The sequence below is a fragment of the Gopherus evgoodei genome, chromosome 7 (genome assembly GCF_007399415.2).
Source record: "Gopherus evgoodei ecotype Sinaloan lineage chromosome 7, rGopEvg1_v1.p, whole genome shotgun sequence".
NCBI classification, from domain to species: domain Eukaryota; kingdom Metazoa; phylum Chordata; order Testudines; family Testudinidae; genus Gopherus; species Gopherus evgoodei.
The window spans coordinates 43227259-43241654 of record NC_044328.1 but is presented as its reverse complement, the minus strand read 5'-3'; the positions used below and the strand labels follow the sequence as shown (position 1 = coordinate 43241654).

The following is a 14396-nucleotide window of genomic DNA, read 5'->3' as shown; positions in this document are numbered from 1 at the left end:
CAGCGCTGGTAATCAAGTATAGACACTTACCAGCGCTTTTCTTGACCTCCATGGAATAAGCAGGTATCCCAGCATACCTGAGGAAGCCTCTGGTAATCAAACTGGTCTCCTTCCCCAGCTTGCTCTCGCGTTCCCCGAACCCCGAGCAAGCAGGTCTCCTTCCCTGAGGTTTGCTGGGTGGTTCCGGGAACGCGAGAGCAAACCGCGGCGAAGCTGGTCTCCTTTCCCGGTTTGCTCTCTCGTTCCCCGAACCCCCGAGCAAGCAGGTCTCCTTCCCTGCGGTTTGCAGGGTGGTTCGGGGAACGCGAGAGCAAACCGGGAAAGGAGACCAGCTTCGCCGCGGTTTGCTCTCACGTTCCCCGAACCACCCTGCAAACCGCAGGGAAGGAGACCTGCTTGCTCGGGGGTTCGGGGAACGAGAGAGCAAACCGGGAAAGGAGACCAGCTTCGCCGCGGTTTGCTCTCGCGTTCCCCGAACCACCCTGCAAACCGCAGGGAAGGAGACCTGCTTGCTCGGGGAACGAGAGAGCAAACCGGGAAAGGAGACCAGCTTCGCCGCGGTTTGCTCTCGCGTTCCCCGAACAAGCAGGTCTCCTTCCCTGCGGTTTGCAGGGTGGTTCGGGGAACGCGAGAGCAAACCGCGGCGAAGCTGGTCTCCTTTCCCGGTTTGCTCTCGCTGTTCCCCGAACCCCCCTTGAAGCCGCCCAACAGCGCTGCAGTGTGGCCACATCTAACACCACTTGCAGCGCTGGTTGCTGTAAGTGTGGCCACTCTGCAGCGCTGGCCCTATACAGCTGTACTAATACAGCTGTAACAACCAGCGCTGCAAAATTTTAGATGTAGACATGGCCTTAGATGTCTGTACACTAATGCAAGAAGTAAGGAGAATAAAGCAGGAAGAACTCAAAATACTAGTAAATAAACACAACTACGACACAGTTGGCATCACAGAAATCTGGTGGGACAATACGCATGATTGGAATATTGGTATAGAAGGATATAGCTTGCTCAGGAAGGACTGACAGGGAAAAAAGGGAGGTGGTGATGCCTTATATATTAAAAATGTACACACTTGGACTGAGATTGAGATGGAAATGGAAATAGGAGACAGACTTGTTGAAAGTCTCTGGGTAAAGATAAAAGGGGTAAAAAACAAGGGTGATGTCATGGTAGGGGTTTACTACAGACCACCTAACCAGGAAGAAGAGGTGGATGAGGCTTTTTTTAAACAGCTAACAAGACCATCCAAAGCACAGGACTTGATGGTGATGGGGAACTTCAATGACCTAGACATCTGTTGGGGGAAAAAACACAGCAGGGCACAGATTACCCAATAAATCAGCGGTGGGCAAACTTTTTGGCCTGAGAGCCACATCTGGGTATAAAAATTATTTGGTGGGCCATGAATGCTCACGAAATTGGGGATTTGGGTGTGGGAGGGGGTGAAGTCTCCAGCTGGCCATGTGGGCTCTGGGGTGGGGCCAGAAATGAGGAGTTCAGAGTATGGGAGGAGGCCCCAGGCTAGGGAGGGGGGCAGGGCAGAGCAGGTGCGGATGGGGTGAGGTGGGTGGGTGGGCAATATACAAAAACCCGTAGGAGAACACTTCAATCTCCCTGGACACACAATAGCAGATTTAAATGTAGCCATCCTGCAGCAAAAAAACTTCAGGACCAGACTTCAAAAGAGAAACTGATGAGCTTCAATTCATTTGCAAAATTTGACACCATCAGCTCAGGATTAAACAAAGACTGTGAATGGCTTGCCAACTACAAAAGCAGTTTCTCCTCCTTTGGTGTTCACACCTCAACTGCTAGAAGAGGGCCTCATCCTCCCTGCTTGAACTAACCTCATTATCTCTATTCTTGCCTGCATATTTATACCTGCCTCTGGAAATTTCCACTACATGCATCTGATAAAAGCCTATGCTCCAATACGTCTGTTAGTCTATAACAGGGATAGGCTACCTATGGCACATGTGCCGAAGGCGGCATGTGAGCTGATTTTCAGTGGCACTCACACTGCCCGGGTCCTGGCCACCGGTCCGGGAGGCTCTGCATTTTAATTTAATTTTAAATGAAGCTTCTTAAACATTTTAAAAACCTTATTTACTTTACATACAACAATAGTTTAGTTAGATATTATGGACTTATAGAAAGAGACCTAAAAACGTTAAAATGTATTACTGGCACACAAAACTTTAAATGAGAGTGAATAAATGAAGACTCAGCATAGCACTTCTGAAAGGTTGCCAACCCCTGGTCTATAAGGTGCCACAGGACTCTGTCGCTTTTTACAGATCCAGACTAACACAGCTACTCCTCTGATACTTAGCAGGACTAGTGTAAGCAAGACACGAGATCTGCTCTATTCTGCTCTGATTAAACCTGAACTGGAGTATTGCGTCCAGTTCTGGGTGCCACATTTCAGGAAGAATGTGGACAAACTGGAGAGAGTCCAGAGAAGAGCAAAAAAAAAGAAAAGATTAAAGGTCTAGAAAACATGACCTATGAGGGAAGATTGAAAAAACTGGGTTTGTTTAGTCTGGAAAAGAGAAGACTGAAGGGGGACATGATAACACTTTTTATCTACATAAAAGGTTGTTACAAGGAGGAGGGAGAAAATTGTTTTTCTTAACCTCTGAGGATAAGACAAGAAGCAATGGGCTTAAATAGCAGCAATGGAGGTTTAGGTTGGACATTAGGAAAAACTTCTTAACTGTCAGGGTCATTAGTTACTGGAATAAATTATGTAGGGAGGTTGTGGAATCTCCATCATTGGAGATTTTTAAGAGCAGGTTAGACAAACACCTGCCAGGGATTATCTAGATAATATTTAGTCCTGCCATGAGGCAGGGACTGGACTAGATGACCTCTCAAGGTCCCTTCCAGTCCTATGATTCTAGAACATGTTATAAGTGACCTGGTCCATAAAATCCCTGCATGGCTCCGATAGTTTCTTATCTATGGAGAGTATTCCAGAAATGTAACAAAAACCATTTTAATTTGATACGCTGGTGATGAAATTCTCCGTCCCAATACACTCAGACCTTCTCAGTCTCCTTTTTCTACCTCTTGTGATCTTTGCTGTCACCAGAACTTCTTGATAGAAATATCTTCTTGTAGCTCAGTGCAGCCCGTCCATTATAGCATAAATATACATCTAAATAGCACCAGCGGGGAATAAAAGCTATCAGTAAATCACAGCACTTCCCACATTTCTACTAGGAACTATATTGATAACATGAACAACTGTACTGATAGCAAAAGCCTTATCCCTGGTGCTGTTCTGCAGCTCATCTCTCTGGTGTGGTATAGACAGAACATGTGGCAATAGGCAGCGTGATACACTTCACTCCACTCCACCATTGCTTGAGATTTATACAGCCACTCCTAAAATGTGGAAATAAAACACACACACTAGCCAGGGTCATTCCCTTGCCTGCTACGGAAAACATTACAGCTAGAGATTGGCAAACAACTAGTTTTAATATTGTCCTATAAACAAAACTAGATCTGGTGCCCAAAATTAATCTACTAGCAGATAAGACATCAGCAGAGATAAGTGTACAAGTCCCTTAATCTCTCAGAGAGAAACATCATAGCTAGAGCAGGTTGAAAAAATGCCAATTTTTTTTTGCAGGAAACTTGAAACTTCTTTTTTAAAAAACTGCAGTTTTTGTTTATTTTTTGTTAAGAAACTAAAAATTAAAGCTGAAAATATTTAGATTTCCATTGTCAGCTTTCTGTGGTCTGTTTTCTTCCCTCTTCTCCTCTTTTTCCAATGGCAAAATGGAAAGGGAAAAAAAAAAAAGCGTAAAAATGGAGGTGGTGGAATGGAGGAAAGGGGAGAAGAAAGAGAAAAAGGTTTAAAAAAACCTCTAATACCCCCAAAATATTTCAAAATGTTGGTTTTTGAAAACCAAAAGACTTTTCAGTTTCTTTTTCCTCCTACTTCAGTTTTTCATTAAAAAAACATTTAAAAAGAAACAAATATATAGACATATCTACAAATATTTTTGAACAGCTAATGGCAGCGATGTTGCAGTGCATTGAAGGGTAAATCCCATGTATTTGAGAAACAAATTTATTCCAATCTAAGGACCCAATCCTAGAAATATTTACAAATGACAGTAGTCCCACTGAGCTCAATGCCCTAAATAAAGTAGTTGGGGCACATATCTTGGCACTAGCGTATCCTTTCAGGTTTCTTAGAAACATCATAAAAATTGTGGAAAAAAACCCCACCCTAAGTAAATATGCTTCTCAACCATCCCAGGGACACCAGGAACTTTTGAACAAAACTAAAATTTCACAGTGACTATAAGGAAACAAATTAAAAATTGCTAACAATTTCCTGTGCATGCATCCAAGATGGCTGCCACTGCTATTGATGAAGGGGAGACAGCAGCCATAGAGTATGAAGGTTCTCGACTATATGGAACACTATTGACTTTGGGGTTGAAAACCCAGCTGCACAATGACATCCTCGGCTTTTGGATATTTTGTATATGCAAATATTAAAGGTAAAAGGTAATAATTGGAGATATACCATTCTCCTAGAACTGGAAGGGACCTCCAAAGGTCATTGAGTCCAGCCCCCTGCCTTCACTAGCAGGACCAAGTACTGATTTTGCCCCAGATCCTTAAGTGGCCCCCTCAAGGATTGAACTCATAACCCTGGGTTTAGCAGGCCATTGCTCAAACCACTGAGTTATCCCTCCCCCCTATTATAATTACTTATATTGCAATTGCTCCTACGAGCCCCAGTCATAGACCAGGGCTCCATTGTGCTAGGTGCTGTACAAACACACAGCAAAAAGATGGTTCCTGCCCCAAAGAGTTTACACGGTATGGATACAGTCACTATGCAACTCTGGGCATTTTGTCCCACTGTCAGTCACTTATTCCACCTGTGCAGAGAACAATTTTCCAAATATAAACCTCACCTCCAGTCAATATTATATCCACCTTGCTTGTGTACATAAAAGCAATTTTAGGGCATTTTCAGAAGTATTTATTAGTTTAATTCTTTCCTTCTCCTTTAAGTCCTGCACGTTTGGTACACGGGAACCTCACCTGGCTTTACAGGATATATAAGATATACACAGAGTAGTTTAAGACTTTTGTTCTCAAGGAGTCTTAAGCGATTTGGGTGTCTAATACCCTTTGAAAATCCCAGCCTAAAAACTCTTGAACACCTTTGTAAAATAGCTCTTCTGTCACATCTGTGGGCTATATGGCATGTGAGGTGCTATGAGAACTGCTTTGGGAGGAACCATAGTGCACTTGTGGCATTTTCAGCTACAAGTAACAGGACTATCTCAAAGTCAGACTTTCTGCCACCCCACAATTCCATACGTGCTCGTGAGTTTGTTATAAATGACTCATTATCTCTGTTGCTCTATAACTCTGTCTGGCGATATAAAACATAAGAGTGATGTGCCCTTTAGTTACACTTTGCATTGCACTCTCTGCTTGTGGGCTCCGTGACTTCTCCCCCTCTGAGTGTAGATACTTCATTACAACAGACCCCCTAACTGCACCTGCTGCTGAAAGCTCATTCCTTAAGGTTACTGATGTTATTGTTTGTTGGCCAGACAGGGAAGGGGGAGAGGGGGTGAGAAAAACAAAAAAATATTGAAAGAAAGGAAATCTATACTGAAAACAAAGTCCTTTCCCTCCACTTCCATTCCCATTGATTGAGAGCCAGTCTTAAAGCGGGCTGTTAATTCTCACCATTGGTGGGAAGCCTTTCCATTCACAGTTAGCTCCTCACGCTCTGTGCCTGCAGCCTGTTGGTTTCCTTTGGGAGTTTCCTTGAATTGTTCAGGTTTGTGTCTTGCAGCCAGGCGCAGCTGGCTCCCTCCCTCCCACCCACCCAGCCCCGCAGTCGCAGTAGGAGCAGCTGGGCGATATGTGGCATCTATGCTTTCACCGTGTATTATTAACATTTACAAACAGGAGTTGGCTCCAGGCACTTCTTGTGCCACTGGATTACTTCCTAATCAGAGCTATAAGAGACTCTCTCCCTGCATGCATGCCTGGCCTTTATTGTTTTGGAAACAGGGAGCCGGTAAGTTTTAACTGGTGATTTTCCAAACGATTAGTCCTCCGTTCCCAGCTCTGGAGCACAGATCAAAACCTGCTACCAAAGAAACACTGTTTTAAAAAATATATATTCAAAACACAGATCCAGCGGCCAGACTTAATGCCATTTCTTTCCTAGTTTCACTATTGGGAATTTCCACTTTGTGGTAGGTTTATGTTACTATTGGGGGGGGGGGGGTTTCTAAAGTAAAAACAATTCTCTCCCATAGTCTCTTTCTCAGTATTCCCTAGGTTCACACAACCTCATTGCAGAAACCTGCTTCCCCTCCCTCCACTCAGTTTTCTCAAACATACATTCCATCATTTTGCAAAATGCACTGTCACTTTTGCAAAATGCTGTAGTTGATTCTGCCAAAAGGTGAAATGGCAAAGAGCACCTCCCTGGGGTGGAATGTGGTGGCAGCACTCCAAGATTCCTGGGAGAAATTAACTGAGTGCTAACAAGGCAGTTAGCATCCCCACAGGAAAGAGAGACACTGAGTCAAAAGAAACATGCCAATAAGCTATGTTAAGAGCAGGGGCACCCTCAGAGCCCAACACCAAGTGAGCAGCATCTCCACACCCTGTAATTCTGAGATTGGGCCAATGGCTGCTCAGAGGTATGGGAGAACATAATTCAGTGTGACTGACACTCCCTGCACAGGGTGGGTCCAAGCCCAGGACAGCAGCAAGAGGGCTATAAATGAGGACTGCGGTGCTTTGGCAGAGCTGTGCATCAGAAGTTTGCACAGCACCTGCCTGTCTCTAACTAGAGCTACTAGTCCCTCCCTGTCCATGAGTGCCAAATTCAAGTCCCACAAAACAGAATTGACACGGAAAAGAAAGAAAACAGGTTGCTGATGAAGATCCAGATCATGTGGGTACCTGATATAGCCACAGGGACTTGGATTCCTTAGGCAATGTTCACAATTGCGTATGCTACACCTCAGCATTCAAACTACAACTGAAAATGCTTGGGTTTTGGCCTCCGCTCAAAACAGAGTAAAAGCATGCGAGCCCCTGTTGAAATTGCGTGGCTTTGCCATGCGTTAGTGTTGACACTGTTAGCACCACAAGACCCACACAGGCCTCTGAAGACCTGATGGGCAATAGCAGCAAGCTATCTGCACCTCATCTTTAAAAAATCACTCAAGCTTGGTACTGCTTACACCCGATGCCCCTCCCCCACCACGTTCCACTCAAGAATAAATGCCTTTATCAGATGGAACACACTGTACATGAAACTGCAGCGACTATAGGTAATGAAGCTTTTAGCACATAATGCCTGCTAGGCCCAAGCCACTTTGCAGGCAGTCATTATGGAGGATGGCACTCCTGAGAATGAGCAAGAGCCGGAAATACATACTCTGGCTCTTACCCATATCAATACAAAGAGTAAATCTTGTCATACAACAGCTCCCATTTGTGCACCAAAGCTACCCAGTACCCTCCATTTCCCTGAGAACATCTTTCATTTTCATGACGTTTGGTGGTATCCAGGGCGCTAAAGACATGAACGACTATGACCTACATGAGTAGTACTGTGCCACCACACAACCGTGGCAGGGAATCCCAATGTTGTTAGGGGAGAGCCCATTGAGACAAATTACCTATACAACTATTGCTGGTTCATATGATACTATGCAGCAGCATGCAAATTCACATCAACCTCCAGAAACTTGTGACATGTATGCGTGCATGCATAAATTGACTAAGGACCATTCTATCATTTCCCCAGGGCTTTGGAGCTGTGCTTCGGCTCCGCTCCAGCTCCAGGCAAAAACCTGCAGCTCCACTGCTCTGGAGCTGCTCCTGCTCCAGCTCCAGCTCCAGGCTCTGCCCCAAAGCCCTGCTCTTAATTGCTCTAGGAACATTGGAGCCCTTCCTTCTCTTCTCTCTGTGTTAATGAGGAATCTTACCTGCTAGGCAAAAAGAGGAGAAAGTGAAATAAAAGTTTGATACAAACAATCCAGAAACTTTAATCACTTTATTATTAGAAATATACAGCATTCACTTAGCACCGTTCAGTTTGTTACTGACAGAGTTCATCTCAAGTGAGAACTCTGGATCTAATTACTCTTGATCTCCACTAAAGTATGGATCCACATCTAAGCTTTGGGCCAGATCTGCATCAGCAGCTGAGAGGCGCTCAGCACAGCCGGGCAGGAGGATGCAAAGGTCGCTTTAAGATCTCGCTCATGCTCCCCCAGGGCCGGTGCAAGGAAGTTTCGCGCCCTAGGCGAAACTTCCACCTTGTACCCCCCACCCAGCTAACTCAGCCCCCCACCCGGGGAGCCCCCCCGCAGCAGATACTTCCCCCCCCCCACGACAGCTAATCCCTCTCCACCCCGTCCCCTCACGTCTCCTCCACGGTCGAAGCTGCCCTAATTCTCCTCCTCGACCAGGCATGCGGCGCTGATTGGAGGAGACTTAGAGCTGGGCTGTGTGCTCAGCAGAGGAGGCAGACCGGAGGTGAGCTGGGGCGGGAAGCTGTTCCCCTGTGCACCCTCCACCCCCGTTACTGCGGGCACCCCTCCCCGCGCGCCCCCCACCCAGCTCACCTCCACTCCACCTCCTCACCTGAGGGGACTTTTAGGCGCCCCCAATCACTAGGCGTCCTAGGTGGCCGCCTAGTTTGTCTAAATGGTTGCACTGGCCCTGTGCTCCCCCACTCTTGGGGCCATTTGGATGTTGGTACAGTCCTCCGTATTAATTACAGCAACCCCCAAGCTGTGGAGTTGTCATCCATAGACCCTGCTTCTCTGCCTCCCACCCACCAGTTGGAAGCTCATTTAAGACTAGTAATATCTTTGAGTGTATCACTTGTCAGGGAGCCCTCATAAGACACACCTATCCCGCTACACACACTGCTTCTGAACGTGCCATCTCAACAACACAGCTGAATGTTCACCAGCCCCAGAGTCTGAGTCCAAAGGTGACATGATAACCCTTGCATCTTCCGAGTAGCCTGGGATTAGTAATATTGTCATTTTGCTAGAACTGCTGCCAGTTGAAATAGAGTCAAGCATTTGGCAACAGACTAAAGATAAAGAGGCTAGGGGAAAACATGTGTATGTCTTATAAGCAACAGAGACTGAACCTACTGTAACCAAAACAAAAAGGAAGCAAGATGCTAGTTACATCAGGTTCTAGCTCCTGACAACTACATCAAAAACCTTACATTACTGGCACAGGTATCCCCATGCAAAGGAAAGAAAGAAAGCTTCCAGGCTGCTTTCTCCCACAGTTACTGTACGTTGCATCAGTATCAGTATCTCCCCAAAGGGACCTTCCTATACTGCCAAAGCCCTGAGGTCTGATCCGGGGAATTTTCCAAGGGTGCTATGTCTACTTTCAAAAAATCAAAGCTGACTCACAGACTGGAGAAAGATGGAGGTGCTGCAGGTCATGACTGTTGTGAACCAGCAGAGATTTGCTAAAACCCTGGGCTGGAATGGCTTTATTCAAAACAGAGGGGCATTAGCATAGCTGTACTGCCCCCATCATCCCCACACAACTGGAAGAGCAGAGTATGCTGCGAGCCAGTGCGGAGAGATGCAATTTCCAGTGCATCGATGTGGCAGCAGCTTGTGTGGTGCCTAATCTACATATTCCAGCCTCTCCTTGTGCCCTCAGCCCCTAACTTCCAAGTACATTAGAATGCACCCGAAGTATTTCAGGAAAGAGAAAGGACGGAGGACGCACAATTCTGAACCGCAGGGGCTGTCAGCACAGGAAAAGAAGCAGGAGGCAATAGTGAACAGCCTTAAATAAGGCCATGCAACAGGTAACTAGGGTCATGAAATGACCTCTGTTCTGGCGGGCACTGAGGCCTGCCAGAGAGTGTTCTTCATGCAGAGCTGCGAGGCAGCAGAGGCTACTCATCGGTTCTCCCCCAGAGAGAAGGATGTGCTGCCTCCATGCGAAGGAACAGAGAGGGGCAAGGGGCTTCAGTGACTGTTACACTGGTTTGGTTCATTTTTATTTAACTGGGATTTTAAGTAATAATTAGCATGTTTATGTTGCTTTAGAACTTCAAAGCCTGGTGAGAATGCTAACTAATTTACAGTCAAGGCTGAAAAAAGGCAAGTAATCCACCTCCAACCAGGCCCAGCCTAGCACTTGCAGTCCAAATGTTCAGCAAGGACCAGTATGACTCTGGTTTCTATTTCCCCCCACCCCCCATCAATTCCAATGAATGTGTCACCACAACAACAGGTCACAGATACTAGACTATGACATCAGTGAAGCAGTCAAGGAGCAAACTAATTAGTAAGGACAGCACTAGTCAGCTGTGGTCGGAAAGGAAGTACTGAACACAGGGCACTTTATATTCCATGTCTGGGCAAAATAGTTTTGCCATTTGAAGTTTTCCAGGGAATTACTCTCCACCACTTTAATCCCTGCATCTGCCCATTTAGCAAATTATGCCTCTCATCTGTCCTCTTTGGTATTTCTTCTCCTCATCTGTCTGTTCAGGTTGCTTAAGAGAGTCAAAATGAAAACTGGTAAGCATCCCAGAATGAGGAGGAAGAAGGAATCTAATGACAAACTCATGTTGACACATGAGCCATGATTACTGCTCTTACTCCTGACAGTTCATTCTATGTCCTTCCCATCAGCACTTAATAATAATTTACAAATCAGGATGGGAGGAGGTGCGTTGGTGATGGAGAGTAGAAGGAGATGCTTTGTTTTCCCATAACGCATCATGACAGGTACTTGGCAAAACTCTCCATTGAATGTACAGAAAGAAAGACACACACACACGAATATAACCACAACTGAACAACCTTATTGGTATTGTTGACTTGCCACCAACGTCTAGGGCAGGGGTAGTCAATAGGTGGAGTGTGGGCCAAATCTGGCCTGCCGGACAGTTTTGAATGGACCCTGAAATCTTTGTATTTCCTTATTTATCTTTATTATTATTTTGACCAAGAAATTTGGTCCTTAACAAAAAATAATTGACTACTCCTGTACTAGGGTATATCTACACTGCAATCAGAGGTGTGGCTGCAGCACCTGTAGACATATCTGAGCTTGCTTTGATCTAGCTAGCTTGAACAATAACAGTGAAGCTGCGCAGCACGGATTACGTAGCAGCAGCGTGATTACATAACAGTGTCCACAGTGGGCTTGTACAGTCCTGCTGCCCCTCATGCTGCCATGGTTTCACTACTATTGTTATTCAAAGCGAGCTCAGGTGACTGCAGCACCCTTAGACAGACAACTTTAACTGCAGTGTAATCATACCCTAGTTACTCTCCTGACTCTTCTGGTGATTTGTCCTGTTGGGTATCTTGGATAAAAGAGTTGGAACTGGTAAACTTCCAGCAATGCCCAACACTAGATTCCCATGCTCAGAACACACACAATCATTTTACCTTTCAGAGTGCAAGTCCCCCGTCATGGGAAGATTCAGGACTCAGGGCTTGTCTACATCAGAAAGTTGCAGCGCTGGTGAGGGAGTTACAGCGCTGCAACTTAGGAGGTGTACACATCTGCAGGGCACCACCAGCGCTGCAACTCCCTGTTTGCAGCGCTGGCCGTACTCCTGTTTTGTCTCGGGTGTAGAGGATCCAGCGCTGGTGATCCAGCGCTGGTAATCAAGTATAGACACTTACCAGCGCTTTTCTTGACCTCCGTGGAATAAGCAGGTATCCCAGCATACCTGAGGAAGCCTCTGGTAATCAAACTGGTCTCCTTCCCCAGCTTGCTCTCGCGTTCCCCGAACCCCGAGCAAGCAGGTCTCCTTCCCTACGGTTTGCAGGGTGGTTCGGGGAACGCGAGAGCAAACCGCGGCGAAGCTGGTCTCCTTTCCCGGTTTGCTCTCTCGTTCCCCGAACCCCCGAGCAAGCAGGTCTCCTTCCCTGCGGTTTGCAGGGTGGTTCGGGGAACGCGAGAGCAAACCGCGGCGAAGCTGGTCTCCTTTCCCGGTTTGCTCTCGCGTTCCCCGAACCCCCCTTGAAGCCGCCCAACAGTGCTGCAGTGTGGCCACATCTAACACCACTTGCAGCGCTGGTTGCTGTAAGTGTGGCCACTCTGCAGCGCTGGCCCTATACAGCTGTACTAATACAGCTGTAACAACCAGCGCTGCAAAATTTTAGATGTAGACATGGCCTCAGAGTATGGCTACAATCGAAACTTCAAAGCGCTGCCACGGCAGTGCTTTGAAGTGCGAGTGTGGTCGCAGCGCCAGCGCTGGGAGAGAGCTCTCCCAGTGCTGCGCGTACTTCCACCTCCTCATGGGGATTAGCTTGCAGTGCTGGGAGACGCGCTCCCAGCGCTGCAGCAGTTTACACTTGCGCTTTACAGTAAGCGCTGTATCTTGCAGTGCTCAGGGGGGTGTTTTTTCACATCACTGAGCGAGAAAGTTGCAGCGCTGTAAAGCGCCAGTGTAGCCAAGGCCTCAGCTACTAACATTGTCTATGTCCCAGGCAGCATTGTGATTTTTTGTGGTTATAGTGTATGGCTGTCCTCAGTCAAGGCTCCTGGAGTTTATGTCCTAATAAAATAGATTTGCTTATTTTGTACACTTCTGTGGATAGCCTGAGAAATGGTATGAGGCCCAAAGGCGTGAATGAGCCACTAATTACTAATCAATAGATGTAGTCCTCATAAAACCTTTGGTCTGGTGCCTTTTGGACCTGGAGAAGAAGTGCTACCATAATGACTGGGTTAGTGGCAGGAAGACTGTATAAATGGAAATAATTACAACAAACCAGCAAGAATGCTAACGACCACCTTCTGAGATCTGTCGAGGTTCGGTGTGTGTATGTCCAAGTTCAGCTAGCTGTCCAGACAACCAGAACAGAACCATAGGTACCTAAGGGTTGATTTCTCCCACATTTTGCTCCATCAACGTCTGTCATGTCCACCTGCTAATCACAGTAGTATTGCTCATCTGGCCCATAAAGGTACTTTCCCCATTCCTCATCCTCCCTTGGTTTACTCTGCTAGTTCCAGAAGCAGATCGAAAATCCATTCCAGGAAGTCATCAAAATTCAGTCCACAATTTCACTTAGGGGTCCCCATTTGAAAAGCAAAACCATAGTTACTGATAGACCATGAAGCCCTCCTTGTCTGATGCAGTTTCTCTGGGAATGGCAAGAACCTGAACTGGATTTCATTAGCTACTACGAGATTGGGATTTCTGTGCCCATCTGGAATGGAACCTGTGTGCCACCTTAAGGAGGAAACCTGCCCTCTCAGAGCGGAGTCTAGATATTGTGCTTGGGACATGCTGAGCTGGATTTCTACGACAGCAGACAAGAGCAATGGCTGTCATTTTCCAGTGGACATTAGCCATTAAGATTTAAATGCAAGGCGATTTGCCAATCTGAATCTGCCTCATCAGAAACAAGCATCTCTGTGACAATGAAATAATGGGTGACTGGCAGTTCATGTAATCTAGTGTTAGTCTGTGACAGGAAGGGGGCCTGACATCTCTGAATTTCATCTCAGAGATTCTGCAGTGGAGAAGCCAGCTGAGAAGGCAAGAAACCCAGCAATGCTAAACTGAGTCTGGAAAGTTAACTAATTGCCTGCCGCAGCAGAGCGAGTAAATACATTGGCCTTTCACTTCTAGGGACCAGAGTTGAAATCTGGTTTAGTTCAGAAAGGCTTCGGTCAACACAGAGATCTCTGTACCTATTTGTCTACGTTATACCACCACCTTACAGAATTTGCACACAACTCAGCTAAGGAAATCTGTGTCAAAGCTGTGTGCTCCCACTAATTGGGATAGGATAGCCAGAAACTATTGCGATGATTGCTCAGGGTAAGTCTATACTGCAATAGAACACCCGTGGCTAGTCTGGCTAGTCAGTTGACTCAGGCTGATGAGGCTCAGGCTGCTTGGCTATAACATTGCAAGATGTTTGGACTCAGGATGGAGCCCAGGCTCTGGGACACCAAATGTCTACACTGCAATTGTATAGCCCCAACCACAGCCCGTGCCAGCAGACCTGGGCCAGCTGTGAGTATTTTACTGCAGAGTAGACATAGCCTCAGAAATTCTCCAACAGACACAGAGTAACCTCAATTATCTGACTAGAACTGGGGACATGAAGTTTATCTACATAATTAAAGATTTGTCTAAATGGGTTTAGTGGAGCCAAGTGCCTACTGAGTTTAGAAAAACCCGGCAGAAGAAAGGCAGCTGAATTTACATATTCCTCAGGGAAAAGCCTTTTTGCTGCGGCGTTCACAAACTGCAGGTTTAAATGCTTACGGACTTTAGTGAACAAAGTTTTCCATAGAATGATATCAAATCTTGGGGGTCAAATGTGACCTTCAGATAACAG

General features: G+C 46.3%; 1 protein-coding gene across 3 annotated transcripts in view; it reads right to left on the bottom strand.

Moving 5' to 3' along the window:
* UNC5B (unc-5 netrin receptor B) overlaps positions 1-14396 on the bottom strand; it is a 150770-nt gene that overhangs the window by 82688 nt on the left and 53686 nt on the right. The gene's annotated exons all lie outside the window — the stretch shown is intronic.